This window comes from Paroedura picta, chromosome 1 (assembly GCF_049243985.1).
Source record: "Paroedura picta isolate Pp20150507F chromosome 1, Ppicta_v3.0, whole genome shotgun sequence".
NCBI classification, from domain to species: domain Eukaryota; kingdom Metazoa; phylum Chordata; class Lepidosauria; order Squamata; family Gekkonidae; genus Paroedura; species Paroedura picta.
Genome location: NC_135369.1, coordinates 183,988,633 through 184,015,088, shown reverse-complemented (window position 1 = coordinate 184,015,088; position 26,456 = coordinate 183,988,633). Strand labels below are relative to the sequence as shown.

The 26,456-nt window shown below is 46.4% G+C and overlaps 1 long non-coding RNA gene across 2 annotated transcripts in view; it reads right to left on the bottom strand.

Moving 5' to 3' along the window:
* Positions 1 to 3,906: 3,906 nt before the first annotated feature.
* The window catches only part of LOC143826202 (uncharacterized), a 66,730-nt gene continuing 44,180 nt past the window's right edge, over positions 3,907 to 26,456 (bottom strand). The window contains exons 1-3 of one of the 2 annotated variants that reach the window (XR_013227033.1): positions 13,696 to 13,911; positions 9,874 to 10,120; positions 3,909 to 6,193 (exon numbers count right to left, since the gene is read on the bottom strand). This is a non-coding gene — a long non-coding RNA (uncharacterized LOC143826202). Of the gene's footprint in view, positions 6,194 to 9,873; positions 10,121 to 13,695; positions 13,912 to 26,456 lie in introns of those variants that run through there. The other variant, XR_013227031.1, reaches the window with a different exon arrangement.

The following is a 26,456-nucleotide window of genomic DNA, read 5'->3' as shown; positions in this document are numbered from 1 at the left end:
AAGATACATTAGAAAGAACATTAGAAAGGCAAAGAATGGCTAGAAAATGATCTCCAGCGTGACCCTCTAGGAACTTCTCGATTTTTAAAATGTTTTTAACCATAGAGATTAGGGGAAGTTTCTAAAACATCACCCAGAAGTGATGTCACATCCTCCCAAACTCCATGTTTCCGAGGCACTATACTCAAATTCTCCTGGAGTTTGCCTATACTGCACTGGCAATGCTAACACTGGTCGTTTTAACTAAGGACTAAATGCTTGATCCTTAGTTAAGGAATATATTGTTGCAATTGCTCTACTTGACGATAGCAAAGATCGCCAATGACCATCTCCTATCGCCAAATTGTGGGTTATTCAGTTCTAGCAATGTTCTGTGGGAGAGAGAAAGGAAAGGAAACAGAAGAGGTCTATGGAATTTTTAAATGTGTTCCCTGGAACATAAGAAAAATATGGAGGCTATCTGAAATATCAAGTTAATGGTCAGTAACTTTTTTTCTGGTCCGAAAAGAATATTGGCATCATTCATATCTTCTCCCATTCCTCTTATTTAATAGCGTTTTTATAGATCTGTGGCAAAGCTTGCTCTTGACACATCTTGAGATATCCTACAATGCTCATTTATTACAGAATGAGACTTTAGGCATTTCCGCACATTAACTAAAATAGCATCACGCCGGCGGAATGGCAGAGCATAAAATTATCATGCCTCCCAGGCCTTCCCCACCTTTTTTCTCGTCTCACCTATGTCTGCTGTCTTTTCATGCATCTTACCCTCCTCATCTGTTGTCGTAAAAGGTAGAAGATAGAAACGTGTTGTTTCTGTGTATGAACATCTATGGCCTTAGATGGTTTTCCAAGGGAATAAGGCATATTCATGGGGGATACGTTCATTGGTGAAGGCCAGTTTGTCTAAAGGGAACATCCATGTCATGAGATAGTAGACTTATGAATATCAGTGCTAGGAATAGGGTTTCCAGCTCTGGGTGGAGAAGTACCTGGAGATTTGGGAGGGGGGGTGAAGCCTGAGGAGGATGGGATATGTGGAGATGAGGGACTTTTAGGGGGTATAGTGCCGTTGAGTACACCTTCCAAAATGCCTGTTTTTTCCAGAGATACAGATGTCTGTTGCTTGGAGGTCTGTGGTAATCCTGGGCATTCTTCACCCACCACCTGGAGGTTGGCAACCCTAGCTAGGAGACAACAAAATGGGAATGCCTTGACCTCTAGGCCATCTTTGGTGGTCCTCCAAATCAACTTCTTGGCTACATTGGGAAATAACATACTGGACTAAATGGACCACTGGTCTGATCTGGCATGGTGGGCTAAAAGGATGGGGCATCTCTCCCCTTCCCCTTCCCCTTCCCCTTCCCCTTCCCCTTCCCCTTCCCCTTCCCCTTCCCCTTCCCCTTCCCCTTCCCCTTCCCCTTCCCCTTCCCCTTCCCCTTCCCCTTCCCCCTCCCTCCCTCCCTCCCTCCCTCCCTTCCTTCCTTCCTTCCTCAGATATGCATTATTTGACATTACCCTTTTAACCAGCATTCTCACTTTTTCTGATGTCTCGCTTTCTGAACATCAATAATTTTATCCAATTATCTTTCAACACATGAATTGGGTCCTTCTACATGATTTTGTTAATCTTTAGGGATAAACAATTAAGCTCACTGATGGGTAAAACTTGTATTAATTTACTTATATTTATTGTTAATTAACAAACATTTATTAAGCAAGAGTCATTTACTTAGCACTGTTCAAAATAAAACATGACCTTTTCTTGCCGGAGGGAACAGCAATTGAAGGAATATAAACAAATGCTCGGAAGGAGGAGAAAGTGCATTCCAGCAGACGTCGGCAGAATTCATATTGCGGGCCAAGTTGGAACAGACTTTTTAAAAGACGGCAGGGACTGGTATGTTAAGGAGAAGGAGCACTCTCACGTTTGCTTACTGCATTGGAGATGGTGGGATTTACTTCCAAGGAAACATGTACAGGATCAGGTTCTGAGGCAGCAGAAGTTGGAGAAGACTGCACAATTTATTACACTTTTCTACACCCTTCTTCCAAGTTAGGTTAAGAACATAAGAAGAGCCCTGCTAGGTCAGACCAGTGGTCCATCCAGTCCAGCATCCTTTCTCACTCAGTGGCCAACCAGTTCCTTTGGACATCAAGCAGTTGTGGCCAAACTGTGTCCATTTCCTCATTAGGAGACATACTTTGTTTTAGCCTCTCTTTGGATTTCCTTTGGGTGCTGCAGGACAACTCTAGGCTTTCTGCATTTGGGCTCTCCTCCCTTCATTTCAGAGCCTCTTGTGGCGCAGAGTGGTAAGGCAGCCGTCTGAAAGCTTTGCCCATAAGGCTGGGAGTTCAATCCCAGCAGCCGGCTCAAGGTTGACTCAGCCTTCTATCCTTCCGAGGTCGGTAAAATGAGTACCCAGCTTGCTGGGGGGTAAACGGTCATGACTGGGGAAGGCACTGGCAAACCACCCCGTATTGAGTCTGCCATGAAAACGCTAGAGGGCGTCACCCCAAGGGTCAGACATGACTCGGTGCTTGCACAGGGGATACCTTTACCTTTACCTTTACCCTTCATTTCCCAGGCTGAAATTCGCGAAATGCTTTCTGCACTGAGTCCGATGCAGGTAGTTTCCCATCATGCTTTCCTCCCTTCCCTTTATCCCAAAAAGTGTTTTTTTTTTGCAAAATGGTGCCTGCTTGCACCTTTGATTTCATTGTGCCCCTTAATCCCACCATTCTATGTCCTTGATCGCCCCCCAAGTGTCCTGAATGTGTTTTTAGCCTGATTTATAACATTATAACATTATATAATTATTTTTACAAACAGTTCTGCAGGGCCTGCAAAAGGGAGATCACCAGGCATTTGGTTGAGGTTGATCCGGACCATCGCTTCCAATTGGCCCCCTAGCCTGCCCCCCCTATTACCACTGCCACTAATCTGCCTAACCCACTGGGTCCCAGTAAGAGTTGAGCTTGAGGCGCCTCAGCTCGAGGTGCCTTTGCAGTTCTATCATATCATTATTGCTGTTATCATGTTGGGGTTGTTATTGTTGTAGGGTTATTGCTGTTGTCACGTGTGTTACCTCATGTTATCTGTATCTGTTTCCTGGTCCCTGTAAAGCACCCTGAGCCTTCGGGGGAGGGTGGTATATAAATATTAAGTATAAGTATAAGTATAAGTATAAGTATAAGTATAAGTATAAGTATAAGTATAAGTATAAGTATAAGTATAAGTATAAATATAAATATAAATATAAATATAAATATAAATATAAATATAAATATAAATATAAATATAAATATAAATATAATGCTGCTGTGTAAGACTACAAGACTGCTTTATCTTTTTTTTAAAAACATTGGAAACAGCATTGTAACATGATCACATACACCCCCTTTTTAAAAGGCAGATTTTTCAGAAGGGGGGAGAGAGGAAGAGGAAGGGAAGGGTAAGGGATGGTGACAAGGAAAGGGGCGTTCCCAAATGACTCAGAATGGCGGGCATGGGAAAAACCAACTGCACACATCTCCTCATTGGGCACCCTCAAATTAGACCCTGTTGGACCCCACTTGAATAGATGAAATGAGGTTGTCTGGGAGTTCCTTTGCTGCGGGACAAGTGAGGGGGTAATTTGGGGCTGCGCCTGAAGAAGCAAATTTTAGTGCGGAAACAGATAAAACAATGCAAATCTGAATGATATTGCTACTGCAGAAATAGTCACAGGCTCTATAGATGTCCATGGATTACAATTCCTGTGAGCATTTGTTAGCACATGCAGGCAAGGGCTTATGGGAGTTGTAGTCCATGGACACAAGCCACACCTGCTGTAGTGGTTAAGACTGGCTAACTCTAACCTGGAGAGCTGAATTGATTCCCCATTCCTCTTCCTCTACATGCAGCCAGCTGGATAACCTTGGACCACGCACATTTCTCTGAGAGCTCTCAGCATCACCTACCTCACAAGGTGGCTGTTGTGGGGAGAGGAAGGGAAGGCAGCAATTGTAAGCTGCTTGGAGCCTCCTTCACTTTGTGAAAATTGGGGCACAGAAAACCCAGATCTGCTTCTTCATCATCCAGGCTCAAAAAGGCTACTGCCCATTAAGGCTTTCTCTGAGTTTAAAGCTACCTCCCAATCTGCAATGTATTTTCTTTTGGGAAGGTAAAGGGTCTATTGTGGGGAATTAATAGAAGAACACTTTGTGGATGTATTAGAAGTAGGGGAAGCCAAAAACTGTTGGTGTGTTTCTCAGGGGAGTCTAACAAGCATTCGTCTCCTCTCTACCCTGGGGGCAATTTCTTTCATCAGTGGAAAAGACAGATCCACCAGACCTGGATGGCTCCAGCTAGCTTGAAATTCATAAGCTCTTGGAGCCAAACTGGGTTGCCTTGGTCAGTATTTAGACGGGAGACCACCAAAGAATCTGAGGCTGTTTACACACATGCTGGATAATGCAAGCCCGGGTTAAGGATTTGTAGGGCCCATAGCACCAGACCCAGTATAAGGATTTGTGGGGCCCTAGCAGTGCAGACAGGAATGCCAGAGGGTGGTTGGGGGCCAAGTGGGCCATGCCTCTTGAGGTTCAGGTGTGAGTGTCATGGCTGCTAAGGGGCAGGACTCCTGACTCACATGGCAGTCAGTCAGTAACCTTTTATTGGCATATAATATGTATAAGACATATAAAAAATAGGGTTTAAAATTTCAACAAAACAATAAAATAGGCCATGGGGTTACATAACCAAACAGATCTTAAAATGATTAAATAAACTATAAAAGATAAAATACAAGGTAGGCAGCATATTATAAAAGCATCTTAGTTAAAACTCTGGCAACTAAAATGGCTACCTCTGGGTCTTTGTCAGAGAGCAGAGATTGCAAGGTCATAGATTTACCTACAGAAGGCTTGTTTCCCAGCAAAGCAACAAAGCTGTCATCCCGACACTGCTCATATAAGGGGCAATCTAACAAAATGTGTGAGACTGACTGACTGACTGACTGACTGACTGACTGACTGACTGACTGACTCACATGGCTTGGCATTTGGCCATGCTCATCCATAGGGGGAAGCATCATGCAAGGCTACATGGCTAAACCACTGTTGGGATACTGCCCTTTCAATGCAATTCCACAATCATTTCTCAGTGGCTTTCCCAGTCCCACACTGGAAAACCCAGTTGCAAAAGAGTGCTAAAATGGAGGACCCAACAGGTGTGAAGGCACCCCCAGGGTCGCTACACAAGTTCAGGCGATGGCCAGCTACCTCTCACTGCCTCTTGCCTTAGAAAACTCATGGGGTCACCATCAACCCGTGGCAATCAGTGGCCATCAGTGGCCACCCCCCCCCCCCGAAACTGATCTGATTTGATGGCTTGTTACCCTTTCTCTGGGTGTGGCATAAGGCATGGATGTAGTAAGCTCGCTACAAAGAGCAGGGGAAAGAAATGTGGTAAGGTCTAAAGAAAACAGATTTCTGATTACACATCAAAGGGAAAGGGAATAATAATAATTACTCATTTATTTAAATAAGCTCAGCTTTGACTGAAGCCTACACCTCCGGAGAACGTTTCGCCCGCGGCCTTGAATACCTTGCTGGAGAGCTAATAATCAAAAGTATATACAGTCCTTGAACGGGTGGGGGGGAGAGTGAACTTTGTTTATCTCCCACATGCTTCCTTCCCTACCTCTGCCATCAAATATTTCCATGACATGTTTTCATAGCTTGCAGTTGAAAAAACAGCCCCCTTCGACAGAATGCATATTTGCACTGCTTTTTTTTTTTTGTTGCAAATTCTCCGTATTCTCTTTCGAGTCTGCCTTGCATTAAAGGCGAGCCACAGTTTACACGGGAATGCATATCAACACACTCCTGTCCTCTCCAGATGCGTGTGTAACTCCCATCAAGCACAACGCACCCAGGCCGGTTCAAATGTCGGCGGTGATTAGAAGTTATTACCATCCGACAGCTGTTCGGTAGTCGACACAGCTGCCATTAATTGCCAGCGGACTTGACCGGCTTGCTGAGGTTCCCGAGATTTCGGTGGGTGTGGAGACTGGTTCCTTCTCCTTTCTGACTTGGCCTTTTGGGGGAATTTTGGATCAGATCATGTCCCCAGGACTGTCCAAATCTGACGGCCTTCCTCACATGTTTAATGTCATTAGTGCCACATAAACGCCACGCGCACACCCTGAAGCAAAGAGAAAGAAACACACACAAGTTAGAGTTTGTTATTTGTACTCCATTAATAGAGTCTGGTCTTTGGGCCACGCTGTTCACCTGCCACATATGTCCTTCTGCCAGAACTGTTGTTAATTATGTGTAATCTTTGCAGTGCTTTTTAACTGAACCATAAAGGAAGCTTATTCCTCTCTAGGACAAGATGGGAGTCAGATACTCGATGGGGAAGTCAGATTCTATAAACCGTTTAAATCTTTTGAAGGCTCCCCTCTCTTCCTTAATGGCTAGATCTTGCTACTCTAGCCCATATTTTTTTACTAGCTAGTATTGACGACTGTAATGAAGTCTGCATGGGTCTCCCTTTGGGTACTGTTTAGGATGCAGCTCCTAGGAAGGCAACCTGTTCTTAAGCAGTGGAAGTCAGGATCTGCCTTGGACCCTCTTTGAATGGGTTAGAAACTCCTTAGAGGAGAAGAACAACTGCTAACTTTCCTGGGTGAAGTGACAGTTCTGAATCCATTCCCATTGGGCTTCCACCTTGGCTAGGGGGTCAAAATGGCACTGGTTGCCCTGATGGATGATCTCCGACAACAGCTGGACAGAGGCAGGTCATTGCTGGTATTACTCAACCTCATTTGACGTGGTGGATCACGAGCTTCTTGCTCACTGCCTCATTGATGCGGGAATCCAAGGGACTGTCCTTCAGTAGGTTACCTCCTTTCTCTGTTGTCAAAAACAGAGGGGCGTGATCGGGGAGGATCAATCGCATTACTGCCAACTTCTTGATGGGGTTCTTCAGGGTGCAATTTTCTCCCCGACATTGTTTAACATACTTATGCACCCTCTCATCCAGCTAATTCAGGGCTTTGGATTGGGGTTTCACCAATAGGCAGATGACACCCAGCTCTATCTGATGGACAAATGTCCAGATTGGTCCAAGTGTTTAGAGGTGGTGAGCAAGCATCTCAAACTGTACACTTCAAAGATGGAGGTCCTCTGGCTGGGAAGGAAGGGAACAGTGCAGGGAGCACATCTAGGCTGGACGAGGTACAGCTTATGACAGCACAATTGGCCAGGAACCTGGGAGTGATTTTTGATGCCTGATGTCAGTGGGATTTGCCATGCTTGATTCTTTGCCTTGTGCTGGCTACCATGCTGCAATGTTACGTCTTGTTGTTCAAACTGTTTTATTCAGGGGAACCCGACAGCCATTCAGTCCAGAGGGTCTCACATGCAGCTCACATTGCTTGGTCAGTTCCCTCGCCGCCTTGCTGGGCCCCTTGCCTGCCACGCCCTTTATATGCCAGGTTTTAATCAGAGCCAGGACCTTTTTGGCCCTGACTTCTGCCTGGTGGAATGAGATCGCAAGAGAGGTCAGGGCCCTGCCCAAGCTTGCTCAGTTCCACAGGGCCTGCAAGATGAGCTCTTCTGGGGCCAGCTAGATAACACCTATGCCTTTAATCTATGAACCTTCATGTCTGAGCAACACAGCTGGAAAGCAGGACATTCACCATCTCTCCTTGACTTGTCTCCAGCTTCAGCTTAAAGCATTTCAGTTCATTTCCAACCTTTAAAGCCATTTCTGGCCCTGGACCTGCCTGCTGGAAGACTCATCAGCTCCTGCAGGAACCCGTGTGCCAATTAAAGTCCAGCCAACTAAGGCTTTTTTTTTTTTGACAAGTCCAACTTTCCATCAAGACCGAACAAAACGTGCTGGTCAAGAATATTTGGTACGGCAGATCCACTTCTGTGGAATTTCCTTCCAGAAATTAAATGAGTTGATTCTTAAGTGGATTTTCACATTCATGCATTTATATATATATATATATTTGCTTTTAATTTGGTTATATTTGAATTTCTGGACGTGGTAACACTAAACCTACAAAAGCAGATTTTTGGTTTTGCCCCCATATGGCCACCAAGGCAATAGACAAACAGGGGTAGTTGGCCATTGCTTGCCTCTGCTTAGCAACCCTGGGCTTCTTTGGTGGTCACCCATACAAATACTAACCCTGCACTTCCTTGGGGGGTCTTCCACCAGAAGAAGAAGAAGAAGAAGAGTTGGTTCTTATATGCCGCTTTTCCCTACCCGAAGGAGGCTCAAAGTGGCTTACAGTCGCCTTCCCATTCCTCTCCCCACAACAGACACCCTATGGGGTGGGTGAGGCTGAGAGAGCCCTGATATCACTGCCCGGTCAGAACAGTTTTATCAGTGCCGTGGCGAGCCCAAGGTCACCCAGCTGGTTGCATGCGGGGGAGTGCAGAATCGAACCCGGCATGCCAGGTTAGAAGTCCGCACTCCTAACCACTACACCAAAGAAATCACCAAGGCTGACCCTGCTTAGCTTCTGGAATCTGATGAGGTCAGTCAACCTTGGCTCATTGGGTCAGAACCAGGTTAGTGTCTTACTGGGAGAAACAGAAAAGGGAGGTTGGAGCTACTTATGGGACTTATTTATTTGTTTGTTTGTTTATTTTGATTTTTATACCACCCATTCCTTACAGCTCTGGGCGGTTTACATGGAACACTATAACATTACAGGAGATTGTGGTCTCACTACCTTCAAGAGCCATTGTTAGCTAATCTTACAATGGTATGATCTTACTTTAGAAATTAGAAACATATTTGGGAAGTGTCAGAGGTTCAATGATCAAAAAGGCAATTTCAGCAGGTGAGCCAGTGTAATGGTTACAACTACACTGGTTACATAGCGCTGTCAATTCTGGCTTGGAAAATTTCTGGAAATTTGGGGCACTGCTTGGGGTGGCTAGAACTTGGGGGACGAGAGGCAACCTGTGGGGAGGTGATGTCGTAGCGTCTGCTCTCTGATGCTGCCATTTCCTCCAGGAAGGAACTCTTCTTGGAATTCTTTGTGGGGGCCATTTTGATGGACTTTCATTTCCCCTTCTCCCACCAGCTTTCTCTACGTTATAATTATCTAAGTCTGTGACTGTATAAGGAAAACAACTAATATTAATAGCGTTCACCCCACTAGAGAGCCAGCTTGGTGTAGTGGTTAGGAGTGCGGACTTCTAATTTGGCAAGCTGGGTTTGATTTTGTGCTCCCCTACATGCAACCAGCTGGGTGACCTTGGGCTGGCCACAGCACTGACATAGCTGTTCCGACCAAGAAGTAATATCAGGACTTTCTCAGCCTCACCTCCCTCACAGGGTGTCTGTTATGGGGAGAGGAAAGGATAAGTGAATGTAAGCCACTTTGAGTCTCCTTCAGGTAGAGAAAAACGGCATATAAGAACCAATTTCTTCAGTAATATCAGGGCTCTCTTAGCCTCAGCTCCCTCACAGGAAAGGGAAGGTGATTGTAAGCCGCTTTGAGACTCCTTCGGGTAGAGAAAAGAATCATATAAGAACCAACTCTTCTTCTTCGGTAATCTCAGGGCTCTTTCAGCCTCATCTCCCTCACAGGGTGTCTGTTGTGGGTAGAGGAAAGGAAAGGGGGATGTAAGCCACTCTGAGACTCCTTCGGGTAGAGAAAAACGACATATAAGAACCAGCTCCTTCTTCTAGATGGGACAACTGAAGAAGTAGTTTTTCAGAACTTTCTCCCCCTCCCCCAAAGCCACGGTCATATTTATTTTTGGGCAACCACTTCCAAAGTACAGCTTTTTCACACGGAATGCATCTCTTCAGATTCGGCAAGTGCTTCAAGCATGTTCAGGAATACTTACCTTTACAACACCTCCTGGGTGAGATTGATGGCGTGCTTGCCTGTCACCACTTTATCACACATAGGCTCATTATGAGAGGTTCCCTAACAAGCTTTGTGTTGCACCTCAGCCTTTGAGAGGACTTCAGCAATAACTTTTTCCTTGGGAAGGTGTTCATCCAACTGTAAATTACTCGGGCTCGGGAACAGATTTTGAGCTGCCATCAGACAGCTCGGGTGACTGGCACATTGTCATCTCCATAACACACCTAAAAATTAAAGTGCCAAAAATCATAAGCTACGCGAATAAACTATTTCCCCCCTCAGATAACATACTACTTCATTAAAAGAGTGTCATAAATTCAGTGTTTTGATTAGCAAGCTCTGTGCAAAGCTCATTTACATCCATCTTATACCCTTGACTTTAAAATGTATAACCCTGCTTGGACCTGACCTTGATGGCCCAGATTAGCTAGATATTGTCTGTTCTCAGAAGCTAAGCAGGGTTGGCTCTGGTTAGTCCATGGATGGGAGACCCAGGGTTGCTACCTGTCAGGAACCAAGCAGTTTGGACCCAGCAAACTCACACCAAAAAAGAAGAAGAGTTGGTTCTCATATGTCGCTTTTCTCTACCTGAAGGAGTCTCAAAGTGGCTTGCAGTCACCAAGAAGATGCCTTTGGCATAACCTCTGTCCTGTAGTTTCTGCTGCTCAAAAGCGGTTTCTGCACAGATGTTTCAAAGGGTTGCCAACTCCAGGTTAGAAGGCCTGACCTGGTCAGCCCCAGTTAGCCCAAGCTCATCAGAGGAAGAAGGAAGAAGAAGAGTTGGTCCTTATATACCACTTTATTCTACCTGAAGGAGTCTCAAAATGGCTTACAAATGCCTTCCCTTTCCTCTCCCCAGAACAGACACCCTGTGGGGTAGGTGAGGCTGAGAGAGCCCTGATATTACTGAAGAAGAAGAGTTGGTTCTTAGATGCCGCTTTTCTCTCCCCGAAAGAATCTCAAAGTGGTTTACATTCGCCTTCCCCTTCCTCTCCTCACAACAGACACCCTGTGAGGTGGGTGAGGCTGAGAGAGCCAGGATATTACTGCTCGGTCAGAACAGTTTTACCAGTGCCGTGGCGAACCCAAGGTCACCCAGCTGGCTGCATGTGGGGGAGTGCAGAATCAAATCCGGCTCGCCAGATTATAAATCCACACTCCTAACCACTACATCCAACTGGCAAAGACATCACTCTCAAGCTCCAGGTTGAAGCTTTAAGTAAAAGTCTTTATTTGGAAAGTCAGAATTCAGAGTCTGCATTTTGCATATGCTCACAGACAGAGTCTTTGACAGAGACACCAGGGTAGGGGGTGGCAAGACCTATATACCTGGGCCGTGGGAAAGGGGGCAAGACCAGGGAACGGCATTAGGTGAGAATCGGGCATTCACGCAGGAAAGTAGGGTCAGGATAGTTGAAATGGATAGTTGTAAAAACAGTTCATACATCTGGTGTTTTGGGTATCTGGGGGAAGACAGCCTTGAAGGAAGATAGCGAGGCCACAGAAATGGGATGAGATCTTAGAAATGTAAGCAAGAAGCAAAGGGAGGGATGGTGCTCCTGAGCCCAGCTGAGATGCCAGAGCCAGGTGGGAGTTACGGGAACTATTGGGAAAATAAACACATACATGTAGCAATTGGGGCAGGAACCCAGGATTCGTGACATACACAGAGGCAAGGAATCACAAACCACCTCTGAACATCTCTTGCCTTAACAACCCTAAAGGTAAAGGTAAAGGTATCCCCTGTGCAAGCCCCGGGTCATGTCTGACCCTTGGGGTGACGCCCTCTAGCATTTTAATGGCAGACTCAATATGGGGTGGTTTGCCAGTGCCTTCCCCAGTCATTACCGTTTTACCCCCCAGGAAGCTGGGTACTCATTTTACCGACCTCGGAAGGATGGAAGGCTGAGTCAACCTTGAGCCGGCTGCTGGGATTGAACTCCCAGCCTCATGGGCAAAGATTTCAGATTGCTGCCTTACCACTCTGCACCACAAAAGGCTCTTTACCTTTAACAACCCTACAGGGTCACTATATGAGATCTGTCCTGGATAGTGGAGATAGCAGAGATTATGAAAGGTCTCAGAAGATAAACAGGCTATCGGCCCTGGTTAGTATTTGGATGGGACACCACCAAGGAAAACCAGTGTTACTACGCAGAGACAGGCAATGATAAACCACCTCTGTCCTGATCTGGATGGCCCAGATCTTGGAAGCTAAGGAGGGATGGTTAGTCCTTGGATGGGGGACCAACAAGGAAGTCCATGGTTGTTCCCCAGAGACAGGCAATGGCAAATCATCTCTGGCTCTTGCCTTGAACCCCTCCCCCACACCTCCAGTGACATGATGGCACTCCCCAACAACAGCAATAACAACTTTGTTTCAGATGACCCTCTAAAGAGCCATTGGGCTTTCCTTGGTCTGCTCAAACAGTGAACAAACTCATATGACAATAAATACTGTGGGCTATTCTGCACACCATGAATTTAACCTCATGCTTACCCTCTGAAGGAGCTATATTCCAACCACTATGCCGGATCGGGGCCATGGGGAAGGAAAGAGTCAGGCCATCCACGCCCGGCTCCTCCCCTGACTATGGTGTCCCAGAAGGGACAAAAACTGGCCCAGGCAGCTCCGGTGCTGTTCAACACCACGGAGCTGCCTGGCTTTTGGGGGTTTTTTTTGTTTTTTTGCTTAGGACAGTGGCATTTGCATCCCCATGCAATACCACTTTCATAAACAAACAGACAAAAAGGCCCCCATGTGGGGGCACATATCCAGGGCAGATAAGGTGCAGCTGCCAAAATGCTCCCCCATGGGACATGTCGCAGCTCAAACAGAAGGCCGCAGCCCGGTGCAGCAGCCTCCATGCAGTAAACATCTGGGTATCTGTTGTGGAGAGAGGAAAAGGAAGGTGATTGTAAGTTGCTTTGAGACTCCTTGTACAGAAATGCGGCATAGAAAAAACAAGACCGTTTCTGCACAAGGAATCTTTTTTAGCGCCCCCTCCACATGATGTTGCCTGCATCCTGAGGCTGTCCAGGGGTTGGCTCACATTTTGCCCATATTTGCCTCGGGTTAAGAGGAATCGCCAAAAGCGGATTTGCCATTTTTTATCTCGCATCCCAGCAGTGAGCAACCAGTGAGTAACCAGGGGCAAGACCGTATGGAGGGGGAAAGGCACAATATTCTCTGCAGCACTGCCCACCCTCAAACCCGCCCTCCCCTCTCACTTCCTCCCTGTTTGCCTCTACAACAGACTGAATGAAAACAGAACAGGTAGACAGGGCTCTCTCTTTTCTTTCTATACAACATTGTTTGTCTTTACAATAAAACTATTGTATTCTTATAAGCAGCCTGATGCTTGGCTCCTCTGTATATTTAAACTCTGTCAACACAAATACAAACATATATCAGCATAAATAGGTGTTTCATTTCTCTTGAATACACACAGGTTCAACTAGAAGAAGAAGAAGAAGAAGAAGAAGAAGAAGAAGAAGAAGAAGAAGAAGAAGAAGAAGAAGAAGAAGAAGAAGAAGAATTAGTTCTTATATGCCACTTTTATCTACCCGAAGGAGTCTCAGTGGTTTACAGTCACCTTCCCAGCTGGCTGCATGTGAGGGAGTGGGGAATCAAACCCGGCTTCCCAGCTTAGAAGTCTGCACTCCTAACCACTACACCAAGTTGGCTCTCCAGCTTGGGTTGCTAGCTCCTGTCTTGGAAATCCCTGGAGGTTTGGAAACAGACCCTGGACAGGGCAGATTTTGGGGAGGGAAATGATCATAATGCCCTAGAGCCTACCTGCTCAAACTTGCCATTTTCTCCAGAGGAACTGACCTCTGTCATCTGGTGATGTTGTCATTCCAGGAGATCTTCAGGAGGTTGGGAATACTAGGGTCAGCAGACATAGTTAACCGATTCAGGAAATCCAAGTGAGAAGACTCAACAGCCCTTCAAGTATATCTAAGCCTTCCTCTGCGGAACGCAAGTTCCGTCTCCTGCACGCAGCATATTAGCGTGTTTAGACCACGTTATCGTTTCATCATGTTCAATATTATGGTGCTCGTTACAGTTCAGTGCTCCGAGTGATGACACGCTGTGTGTGAGGGAGAAAAGGGCTTGTTTCCTGTGTTATCTGCCGAAATCTTTCCAGCAAACACTCTCACGAGCGAGCGCACATGTTCCCTAATTAAGTCCATCCAAAGAGAAGAAGAGTGAATTGCAAGCTTGTGACATGTTGTTTTCCGGCAAGAGGAATGAAGAAAGGCATTTCTGCAAATAAGAATTGCTCTGGTGTGGAAACGGGGTGGTTCTCTTCCCCCCCCCCAAAAAAAAAACTTTGTTCTTCTCTCCTGTTTGTAAACTGGGAGGCAGGCATGCTAGTCCTGGCGCTGGCTTCATTTATTTTCAGGCCACCCGACAAAATGGCCGATTGGAGGTCATTACCCTATTGATTAAATAATGTGGTGAATGGGGCCCGGGGAAGGCAGAGCTAAGAGATTATTGCCTGCCACTGTGCAAATGAGGCAAGCGGTATAAAGGCAAGTGGCAACGAAGCCTTCAGGATCAGACCGTAATTACTAAGCACGAAGGGATGAAAATAAAGGGTGCCAGATGCAGCCATCACAGGAGGGAAAGTAGGTTTGTGGGCTTCCTTTTGCTTTTTCTAAGGAGAGTGCTAACTATAGGGCTGGATCTGGGGCACTAAGACTGCCAGCAATGGGTTGGGAAGTATCTGGAGGGTAGAGCCAGAGGAGGGTGGGGTATGAGGAGGGGAAGACTTCAATGGGGCATAATGCCATACAGCCCATCTCCCAAAGTGGCCATTTTCTTCAGGGGAACTGATCTTTGGTGACTGGAAATCAGTTGTAATGATGGGAGGTCTAACGCCATAGAGCAGGGGTAGTCAACCTGTGGTCCTCCAGATGTTCATGGACTACAATTCCCAAGAGCCCCTGCCAGCAAACATAGTCCATGAACATCTGGAGGACCACAGGTTGACTACCCCCAGCATAGAGAACACTTCCCAAAGCAGCCATTTTCTCGAGAGGAAGTGATTTCTATTGTCTGGAGACCAGGAGAAACAGTGGGAGAACACCAGGCCCTACCTGGTTGGTTGTCATCAGTATGCTGATGATACTCAGCTATGTATATATCCTTGTCCAAATCTCCAGGAGATTCAGTAGAGGTCCTAAAAAATCACCTTGGTGCTGTGCTAAATTGGTTAAGAGTGAACAAACTGAAACTAAACCCCAGAAGGCAAAGGTAATGCTGGCTGGGAGGGTGGAGGGTTGCCAGCTCTGAGTTGGAGATCAGGCGATTTGTAGGGGTGGAGCTGGGGGAAGGCAGGGTTTGGGGAGTGGAGCAATCTCAGCCAGGTCTAATGTGATATAGTACACCTTCCAGAGCAGCCATTTTCTCCAGGCAAACTCACTGTGGTTGGCAGAGACCAGCTGCAATAGCAGGAGATCTCCTGGGGCCATTCCGCACTCGTTCAAAATTGCACCATGGTTGCAAATTGAAATCGCTACTGATTTGCTATTATGCACAACGTCGTTGACAATCTGCAACACTCTTGAAACCAATCCGCAAAAAGCGCTTCGTTGTAGCACTTTCAGGAAAATCCCAAAAAGTGGATTCACCCTCCGGAAAGCGCTACACTCTTGCAACCAATCTGCAACACTAGCGGGAAAGTTCTGTGCGTTACCATTGTTGCGGTTTCTGCAAAGTCCCTCCCCCTGGCTCTCTCCTCTGATCTTCCAGCGAAGCGATCACCATTTTTTTTTCTCGGAGCGAGCGGAGATCAACGCACCGGCGAGCCTTCATTTACCCAGCGAGGCTTCCCTGGCTGCAGTCCCTCCCCAGAGCTGTTTTAAGTCACCAAGCACCAAGCAACACACAGCCCCGTTTGCTGGTTTATTTTCCCTTTATTTTTCACTCTATTTTCGGCCGAAAATCGCACCCGTGCGGGGGGGGGTATTTTTTTTTTCACTCGGGGGAGCGTGGCAACGATGAAACAGCAGCTCAAACACCACCTGCTAGCCAGATGGGTCTCTCCGTTGCAACGAATCAACGCAGATTCGTTGCAACGTCTGTGTGTTTTTTTTTTAATCTTCCTTAAAGGGAAAGGGGCTTTTGGGGAGCATGATAACGGCCGCCCATTGGGCGGGACAAAGCTCGGCAATATCGCTTCCTGGCTAGCGATTTTTGCTGAAGAAGAAGGAGAAAGAGAAGAAGAAGAAGAAGAAGGAGGAGGAGGAGGAGGAGGAGGAGGAGGAGGAGGAGGAGGAGGAGGAGGAGGAGGAGGAGGAGGAGGAGGAGGAGGAGGAGGAAAAGAAACAAAAAAAAGCAGGGGTAGAAATGTCTTTCCAACAGTGTTCATTTGTGTTCAGTTAAGAAAAAAAACGTAAAGTGGCATCCAAAACCAGAATCTACCATCTGCACCTCAATGTGGTACAAATCTGTCCTGCCACTTCAGTGTTCCACCACCTCATGTGTAAATGAAGCCTAAACCTTTTGGAATGTCTTTTGGTAAATTTGGACTAGTATGGAGGTGAGACTCTTAGATATTAGATTTGAATTCCCACACGCCATAGCAGATTCCTGGGTGACCTTGGGCTGTCAAGTATTCTCAGCCTAACCTACTTCACAGGTTGTTGTGAAGATAAAATGGAGAAGAGAGGAATGATGCAAGCTGCTTCAAGTCCCTGACAGGGAGAAAGATGAGGTACAAACAATCATAGAATCCTAGGGGCTTTACGCACCGGGATCTTTGTTGCAAATTGGTCACTGAATGAAAAATCGCCATTTAAAATAGTGGAATTCGTCGTTATGCATACCTGCCTTTGTAGTGGTATCCAGTTGCATTTTGTAGCGTTTCCCACAGGCTTCCGGTCTCGGCAGAAATCGCTAGAAAGGAAGCGCTATTGCCGAGCTCGTCCCGCCCCTGGCCGTCAAGCAGCCAATGGGCAGCCGTTAGCATGCTCCCAAACAGCCCCTTTCCCTTTAAGAAAGGTTTTTTTTTTAAAAAAAACACACACACCCATTGTAACGAATCTGTGTAGATTCGTTGCAACGGAGAGACCCATCCAGCTGCCTAATATGTTTGAGCTGTCGTTTGATCGTATGATCGTTGGCACGCTGCCTCGAGTGAAAAGAAAAAATCCCCCCTCCCCCCCCCTCTCACGGGCCCGATTTTCGGCTGAATGACTGTGTTAAATGTGTGTGCTTAGTGACTGAAGGGGAGGGACTGAAGCCGGGAAGCCTCTGTTTGAGCTGTCATTTGATCGTGGCCACGCTGCCTCGGAGTGGAAAAAAAATCCCCCCTCCCCCCCCCTCTCACGGGCCGATTTTCGGCTGAATGACTGTGTTAAATGTGTGTGCTTAGTGACTGAAGGGGAGGGACTGAAGCCAGGGAAGCCTCTAAACTGAAAGAGGCTTGCTGGTGCGTTTATCCCCGCTCGCTCGGAGAAAAAAAAATGGCGATCGCTTCACCGGAAGTTTGGAGGACAGGCTCAGGAGGAGGGACTTTGAAGAAACCGCAACAATGTTAACGCACAGGTCTTTATCGCTAGTGTTACAGATTGTTTGCAAGGGTGTAGCACTTTCCGGAGGGTGAATCCACTTTTTGGGATTCCCCTGAAAGCGCTACAACGAAGCGCTTTTTGCTGATCGGTTTCAGGAGTGTTGCAGATTGTCTACGACGTCGTGCATTAAGGCAAATCAATAGCGTTTCCAATTAGCAACCATTGTGCGATTTTGAAGCCGTGCAAAAAGCCCCCTAGAGTTGGAAGGGGTCATCCAGGCCATCTAGTCCCACCCCCTGCTCAATGGAGGTTCAACCTCAAGCATCCAGAATAAGTAGCTGTCCAGCAGCTGCTTGAAGAATTCCAGTGAGGGGGAGCTCCCTACCTCCTTAGGCAGCCCATTCCACTGCTGAACTAGACTCATAGGATCCCTGAGTTGGAAGGGCCCATGCAAGCCATCTAGTCACACCCCCTATTCGATGCAGGATCAGCCTCAAGCAGGATAAAGATCTGTACAGCCACTGCTTGAAGACTGCCAGTGAAGGGGAGCTCACCACCTCCTTAAGCAGTCTATTCCACTCCTGAACTCCTCTGACTGTGAAATTCCTCCCCTCCCCCTGATATCGAGCCAATATCATTCTATGTATAGTTTGATGTAACAATCCAGCTTGGTATAGTGGTTAAGACTGGCTGCTTCTATTCTGGAGAGCTGGGTTTGATTCCTCGGTCCTCCACATGCAGCTAGCTGGGTGACCTTGGGTCAATCACAGTCCTGTTAGAACTGTTCTCACAAAGCAGTTCTTTCAAGCTCACTCAGCCCCACTACCTCACAGGGTGTCTATTGTGGAGAGAGGAAGGGAAGGTAATTGTAAGCCGCTTTGAGACTCCTGCGGGTAGTAAAAAGTGGGGGCATAAAGACCAATTTTTTCTTCTACATTTTTAAAAATATATGAATCCCTTGAATCCACTTTGGATGAAACAGGCTTCAATAGACAGTCCATGTTATTTGGCATTGTGGATGCAGGTGTCACTGGGGGGGGGGGGTTGCCTCCTCCCTGAAAAATAACCATATTTAGAGCCACTTCCCCACAAATAGTGCCGGCTTCAAGTATTTCGAAGTGAGTGAAAAATCAATTCGACTTTGTTTCGCTCGCAAGAACGGAGGGGTCTCCCGCCTTCTCCTTTCTTAAATGAAAGAAGAAGAAGGGAAAAAAACCCTAAAACGTTCGTTTCTGTGCCAGAAACTGAGTGAAACTGCTGAGTGGGCCAAGGCTATAAATTGAAGGGGTCCTTTTTGCCTCCCTCCGAGATGCGAAGGCCCCCTTCTGCCACTGAGCTGGCACGCCTTGCTGGATCAAGTGCGACGATTAACGGGAAATCAGGGAAGTACATTATCGCTCAGCCGCTGTCATTACCAGAGGGCTTTGCTGTGAACTATGGCGTTCGGGAAAGCTAAGCCGCAAAGACGGGAGGAAAAATGGGAGGCCTAATGGAAGATTATATATATCTATCTACTACTGACACACACTCACACACACAGAGACACAAAAGGGAGATGTATTAAGAGTTTCTGAAGGCACCTCGCAAAGGATGCAAATAGACAGTGGCCCCAGTCATTCTTCTGCTGCGGGTTTGGAAGCCAAAAAAGAGTCGATCCCAACATCGTTTCGCAAGCTTCACATGGACCGTTTACGCACTGGGAAATTCACTGCCCCAGCTCTAGTGCAGGAGCACAAATCGGGGGCGGATGAGGCACACCCATGCCAAATGCTCCCCCCGTGTGGGTGCAGGAAGAGGTGGGGCAACCTGCCACGGCTCAAACTCCAGCCTGCAGCCCAGCATGAAACCTCCAGTGCGTAAACGGTCATGGAGACACATTCGCGACAGGAGGATTTTAGCACATATGTTCTCCTGGATGAAGCTGGAATCATACATCTATGGAAGCTTATCACTTTTCCTATACATTGAAGGAATAAGCATACATTTGTCATACCTCTGATAGGGCTTTCAGCTTTGTGGGAGCATCAGAGCCCTGCTGGATCAGACCAAAATAATCCATCTGGTCTTCTGTTATCCCTCCCATGCTTGGATCGCCACTTCCAAATGCTGGAGCAATGGTAGCACAGGAAGCTGACCTATGTGGGATCTTTGGAAAAGGTTGCCAACTTCTCCTTGGAGCTAACTGGAGATTTGGGGGTGAAGGCTAGGGAGGGGAAGGAACTCAGTGAGATGTATTTCCACAACCTCCCGAGAAGCCAGCTTCTCCAGGGGAACTATTTTGGTAGTAATTCAGGGAGAACTCCAGGGCCCACCTGGAGGCTGGCAACTCTACAAAGTGGCAAAGATCAAGGCCTCTAACCTTGTTGCAACTGTGGGCCTTTTTGCAATGTAAAGAAAGAGTCATAGAAACTACTACAATGCCTGCTGTGAGAGTCAATAATTGTAGGGGTGAAAGGTCCCTCCTGGAAACTCACTCGGGAGGGGGGGGATTTCCGAGAGCAGCAGAACGATGTGTCTTCTTCACTGCCCACATGACCTGGAAGTGACATCATCCCAGCCAGGACGTCAGGGTGATGCGCTGGTATTTTAACAAAAATAGGTAAATTTGGCTTCTACCATAGAGCTTTCCCCTTAAATATCATGGTTGCCCCAACAGCTCACCTTCCCAAGCAGGCCTCTACTTCTCAAGGGGGTCTGGCTGTGGCTCAGGGAGTCAATGGGCTGAGCCCGTGCAGCAGACCCAGAGTAAGCAGGATGTCAGAGGAAGGTCAGAGGATGCCAAGAGTTGTCCTCAGTGGGTGGGACCTCTCAAAGACGTCAATGCTGCTATAGAAACGAGGGAGCCAATCAGGAGTGACAGCAGACATGAGGCTGACAAACTGTGACAGAAGAAAGCTCTTCCAGAGCAATGTGGATGAGCCAACCCACACATCCATGTGCCCAGGGAGGGATTTAAGGGTGCTCTTGGGATAAGCCAAGGCGGAGAGCAGAGCTGACCTCACCAGCTTGTAGACCCCGATCAGGTAGAAATATGGCATGAAATGTTTTAAATAAATAATAAATCAATCCGACCAAATCTCTATTGTTTATTTCTAATTTATTTCCCACCACTTTTCCATTAACACCCCCCCACCCATGTTTAACATGTTTTTAAAATCTACTTTTAAAAATCCATTTGAAGCATGTCCTAGCCCATGAGATTTGGCTGTATCTTCACCCTGGGCATTTTAACAGTCCCTCTGAAACGGATTTAACAATGCAGTCTTATGGCAAGCTAGTCTAGTCTAAACTCAATCAAACAAATAGCTTGGGATGGGAAGAATACTGGGGAAAAAATAGCACCGCAAACCAGCTTTGTCTTCTGGACAGCCAAATGGCCATTGTTTCTCTCTCCTCCCTGGCCACACCCAGGTCAATCCGGCCAGGTTTTTCCCTGAAAAGGCACTAGATGGTGCCCCATTTCTTTCTATGCAAGAAAACACCCGATTCCCCCAAGAGAAAGGCTGTGGCTTGTGACAATTGCCATGTACTAACCTCCTCACTTGAAGGGGTCATGGAAGTTAAACTATAAGATGTGAATGAAACCCTGAGAAGATTGGCTTCTCGTCACTCTGTACGTCTCCGTTTTGGATGCCTTCCTACCCGCCCCCCCCCCCAGCCCCTTTCGCCGCTCCTCTATCCGTGAGCATGTTCAACACAGCAGAAAGAGTAGGGAAAAAAACCCGAAACTTTAATCTCATACATTTTTAATTAGAAGCTTGCTGGGAAATCTGGTTGATAGAGTTAACTCATTAATTTTGTTATTACCCTTGGAGTGCACGTGACCGGTGCAATCAGAAGGAATGGGTCCAATTTTGTTATTATCATCTTAAAATAAATGCCGTATAGGTGCGTAAGAGCTGAAAATAATCTTCTGGCCAATCTCTCAGCTTTTCGCCCCCTCTTTGAAGAAGAAGAAGAAGAGTTGGTTCTTATATGCCACTTTTCCCTACCTGAAGGAGGATCAAAGCGGCTTACAGTCACCTTCCCATTCCTCTCCCCACAACAGACACCCAGTGGGGTGGGTGAGGCTGAGAGAGCTCTGATATCACTGCTCAGTCAGAACAATTTTATCAGTGCCGAGGTGAGCCCAAGGTCACCCAGCTGGTTTCATGTGGGGGAGCGCAGAAGAAGAGTTGGTTCTTATATGCCGCTTTTCTATACCCAAAGGAAGCTCAAAGCGGCTTACAATCACCTTCCCTTTCCTCTCCCCACAACAGACACCCTGTGAGGAAGGTGGGGCTTAGAGAGCCCTGATATTACTGCTCAGTCAGAACAGTTTTCTCAGTGTTGTGGTGAGCCCAAGGTCACCCAGCTGGCTGCATGTGGGGAGTGCAGAATTGAGCCCAGCATGCCAGATTAGAAGTCCGCACTCCTAACCACTACACCAAACTGGCTCTCTTTCATTGTATATTCACTCACATTTTAAAGAAAACATGATGCATGTAATTACAATAAATGGGGGAACTCTGGGTAGAGAGGACATTGTAGAAGTCTTCTCGTTCATTTTATTTCAAAGAAGAAGACTGGTTTTTATACCAAACTTTTCTCGACATTACAAAGCCTCAAGGTGACTTACGATTACCTTTCCCTTCCTCTTCTCACAACAATCATTTTTGTGTGGCTGGGGGGGGGGGGTGGCTGAGATTGGGCCTGAGAGAACCATGACTGGCCAAGGTCATTCATCAGGATTCACGTGGAGGTGTGGGATATCAAACGTGGTCCTTCAAATGAGATTGCACCGCTTTTTACCACGACATGATGCTGTCTGAATGTGTGACAGTAATGACTTTTTCAGACATTATGGTCACACATACCAGGTGTCAGAAGAGCCTTTTTCAGTCTTAGCAATGCATTGTATTGGTTTTGGCTATTTACCCAGAAAATTGATCTTGGCTACAAGTTGAGATCCGTTACATGGGGCAATCTGCAGAAACATCACACCACTTGGAAGCTGGCAACCCCAATTATGGTTGGCAGGCATCCATATGCTGATAATACTGATAGATAGATAGATAGATAGATAGATAGATAGATAGATAGATAGATAGATAGATAGATAGATAGATAGATAGATAGATAGATAGATAGATAGATAGATAGATAGATAGATAGATAGATAGATAGATAGATAGATAGATAGATAGATAGATATGACCAGATTGTCCCACTTTTGGAGGGACATCTGGGGGTTCCTGGCAAATTGTACTTATGTTGAAATTTTAAAAATATATTTTACGATACTATTTTTGCGTTCTATGCGTTCTATGAAACTTTTTGTTGCTCCATATAGACCAAATTTTTAATCAAGAACCCCCCTGGTCAATGGTGTCCTGCTTTACCAATGTTCAGATCTGGTCACAAGAGAGAGAGAGAGAGAGAGAGAGAGAGAGAGAGAGAGAGAGAGAAGAAGAAGAAGAAGAAGAAGAAGAAGAGTTGGTTTTTATACTCACTTTTCCCTTCCCAAAGGAGACTGAAGGAGGCTTACAAACTTTTCTTTTCCTCTTCCTACAGCAGACACTCTGTGACATAGCTAGGGCTGAGAGCTCTGAGATAATTGCTTTGTGAGAACAGCTCTAACAGGACTGTTAGAGGCCCATGGTCGCCCAGCTGGCTGCTGCCCTTATCCACTACATTAGCCCACTACACCCATTACACCACGAGCCCCCTACACCACTAGCCCATTGCATCAAGCTGGCTCCCTTATCTAAATCTCCAAGTGATGTGGTAGAAGTCCTGGCTGCTATGCTGAATTGACTAAAATGGAAAATAAATTCCAGAAAGGCAAAGGTAATGCTAGTTGGGAAGGCGGAGGCTTGAAGGACATTGTTCTCCCTACTTTTGATACTGTTCAGCTGCCTCATGTTAGAAAGCTCAGGGTTATTCTGGATCCAGCTTTATGACTAGAGTTTACCTGACAAAGGAACAAGATCGCTACCTTTTCAATGGCTTTAGGTAATGAATGAATGAACATTCGATACTCCATTGTTTACTGTTTCTGTTTGACCTCTTCCACATGAGGAATTTGGCTTGCCTCGCCACTCATTTTGGATCAAGTCAAATTCCCACTTCTTGATTGCATTGCGGCCGGTCTGAGGCAGTCCCAGGCCTGGCCCTCAGTTGCACTGTGACAAGGGAACGTGGATAATTTCATGTTCCCTCTTTCGCTATGGGACTCAAGAAGGTGTAAGTTGGAGCAGGACCATCAGGAAGCAGAAAATTCAGGCCATCTCAAGTCAGGGCATTGCTCCAACCTCCCCCACCCCCAAGCGTCACTTCCATCATCTACCTTCAGAACCTTAAAAAAAAAAAAATTCCAATCGTGTTACAATGCAAATCCGGAAGAACAAAATAGCAGAAACCCAACCCACATTGGGTTTTCTTGATTTCAGTGAGATCAGTAATGTTTTGCATGTGTGTGTCTGGGATGGCCAATTAAACAGCCCATTTTTTAATTCCCCATGTGTGTTGTGACATTTTTGCATTACAACGCAATCCTGGCAATGTTTTTGAAAAGAAATATTTCAGACTTGGGGGTGAGGGTGCTCAAATGGCGCTGGACGGTGATTAGGGACTTCTCGCCACGTGACATCGGTAGACGAGTTAAGTAAAGGGTGGGAAGTTCCCACTTCCTTCCATTGTCTGCCTCGTGTTGCAGCACAAATCCAGGGTAGACAGGTGGAAGTGGGCCAAATACTACCCCTTGCAGTAATGGGAAATCTTGGGGCAACTAGCCTCAGGCCAAACACCAAGTAGCAACCTAGCACAATGTCCTCCATGTGGTATCGGTCTTTGTCTCAACTGCTGCTGTTTTGTTTTTGTTTTTTTATTATCTGACAGCTTCACATAGAAGGAATGAAATGGGTTTCCAGACTGAAATGGCAAAGATGAGAAATTTGACACCACTATGGATGGGACACCACCTCTGGGTGGTGGCTGGAGACCCCCAGGCATTACAACTGAACTCCAGGTGATAGAGATCATCCACCTGGAGAAAATTGCATTATATCCCATTGAAGCCCTTTCCTTCCTCTCCCCCAAATTCCACCCTCCTCATGCTCCAGCCCCCAGATTTCCAGATATCTCCCAACCCAGACCTGGCAGCCTATTCGGAAAGGAAGCACGTGCATCAATGCTATATACACATCTGTACTTCTAAATGAAGCTGAAAAAAGGGTCACTTCAGGATGAAAAAAATGGTCTGAGGGGAACAGAAAGTTCCACAAACTAATATTGTTGGTCTTCCTTCATGTCACATCTAAAGCTTTTTTCTATGATGACCTTACATATGCAAGAACATAAGAGAAGCCATGTTGGATCTGGTCAATGGCCCATCCATTCCAACACTCTGTGTTATCCAATGGCCCAAACCCGGGGGCATCAGAAGGTCCACCACTGGGGTCAGAGCTCCAGAAGTCCTCATACTCTCCCCACACACACATCAAGAAAACAATGTATCACTGCCTCAGACATAAGAACTTAAGGGAAGCTATGTTGGATCAAGCCAATGGTCCATCCAGTCCAACATTCCTTGTCACATAGTGGCTAAAGGCCAGGGGCCATCAGGAAGTTCTTCAGTGGGACTAGAACTCAAGAAACCTCAAGATTCTAGCCCCCCTACGCACCAAAAAGACGGAGCATCACTGCATCACAACATATGTAAGGACATAAGAGGAACCATATTGGATTAGACCAGTCACCCATCAAATCCAGTCATCAGCTGGAATGTTGATGAGCAACTATAAGATTGACCAAGTTTATGAAGTTTTCCTACATCAATCTTTCCTTCTTCAGGTGCCAAACAAGAAATGGAAATTTTATACCAGCATTTACAACCATGGATATGAGGAAGAAAAGTGTTGTGGAGAGGAGTGATTGTGGCTCAGAAAGCCTTGTAGCAAATCAATCCAGTTGAATCTATGAGTATGGGATTGGAATAGGAATGTCAGACCTCCCAGTGGCACAGACCTACCTCCATCTCAAAAAAAACCCAGAGGAACACCCAGACATTCCTGCAATGTGCCTATGTGACTTCAACATGACCCAGGTATAATGTACACATGTTGGGAACATCAGGGGGACACTTTCGTTTATGGCCAAAAACTCTTGGATAGAAGCTAATTCAGCTATTGATTTTGACCCCAAACCAGAGTGTCACCCCAAAGTTCCCAGTGGACTTATGCCACTTCTGGGTCTCATTGGAAGGAACATGGGCACATTGGTGAAACATGTGCTGAAATTCTACCCAGTAAGCCCATCCCCCACTCCATATCTGGAGGAACCCAGCAACCTTCAATGGGAAGAAGAGTGGTTTCATTGCACAGAGTCTCCAAACAATTCTCTATCCCAAAAGTCTCCAAACAATTCTCTTCCCAGAAGGTTCAGTGTGAACTTAAAGCAAGGATTAGTGTGTCTTATAGCATAATAATTTGACTATAACATGATATCAAACACTAATTCAGGGACCCCCAACCTTTTTAAGCCTGCAGGCATGTTCTGGTAGAGCACAGTGGGCACAGTTAAAAAATGGCTGCCACAAAATGGCCACCACCAGAGGCAGATCCAGCCACAAAATGGCTGCCTCAGCATACCTTCAGTCACAGAGTGAAGATCCTTATGCTGTAGTGGTGGTGGCTGTCATATTCAATAATCTGCACAGCCAATCCGAAGTCTTGCTGGGCAGAAGCCACACCTAATTGTGCTCACTTTCTAAAAACAAAAGAATGGTGTTGGTGTGCACACAGAGCCCACAGGCACCAAATTGCAGGTTTAGAGACATTAATGTCTTCCATGCGAAGCTGGCAGTGAAATGTAAAATACAAAACCAACCAACCAGCAGCAGTTGAGACAAAGACCGTTACCACACGGAGGCTGTTGCGCCGGGCTGCTTCCTGGTGTTTGACCTGGGGCTAGTTGCCCCGGATCTTCCCACAACTGCATGGGGTAGCATTTGGCCCACTTCTACCCTAGATTTGTGCTGCCGCACAAGGCAGCCGA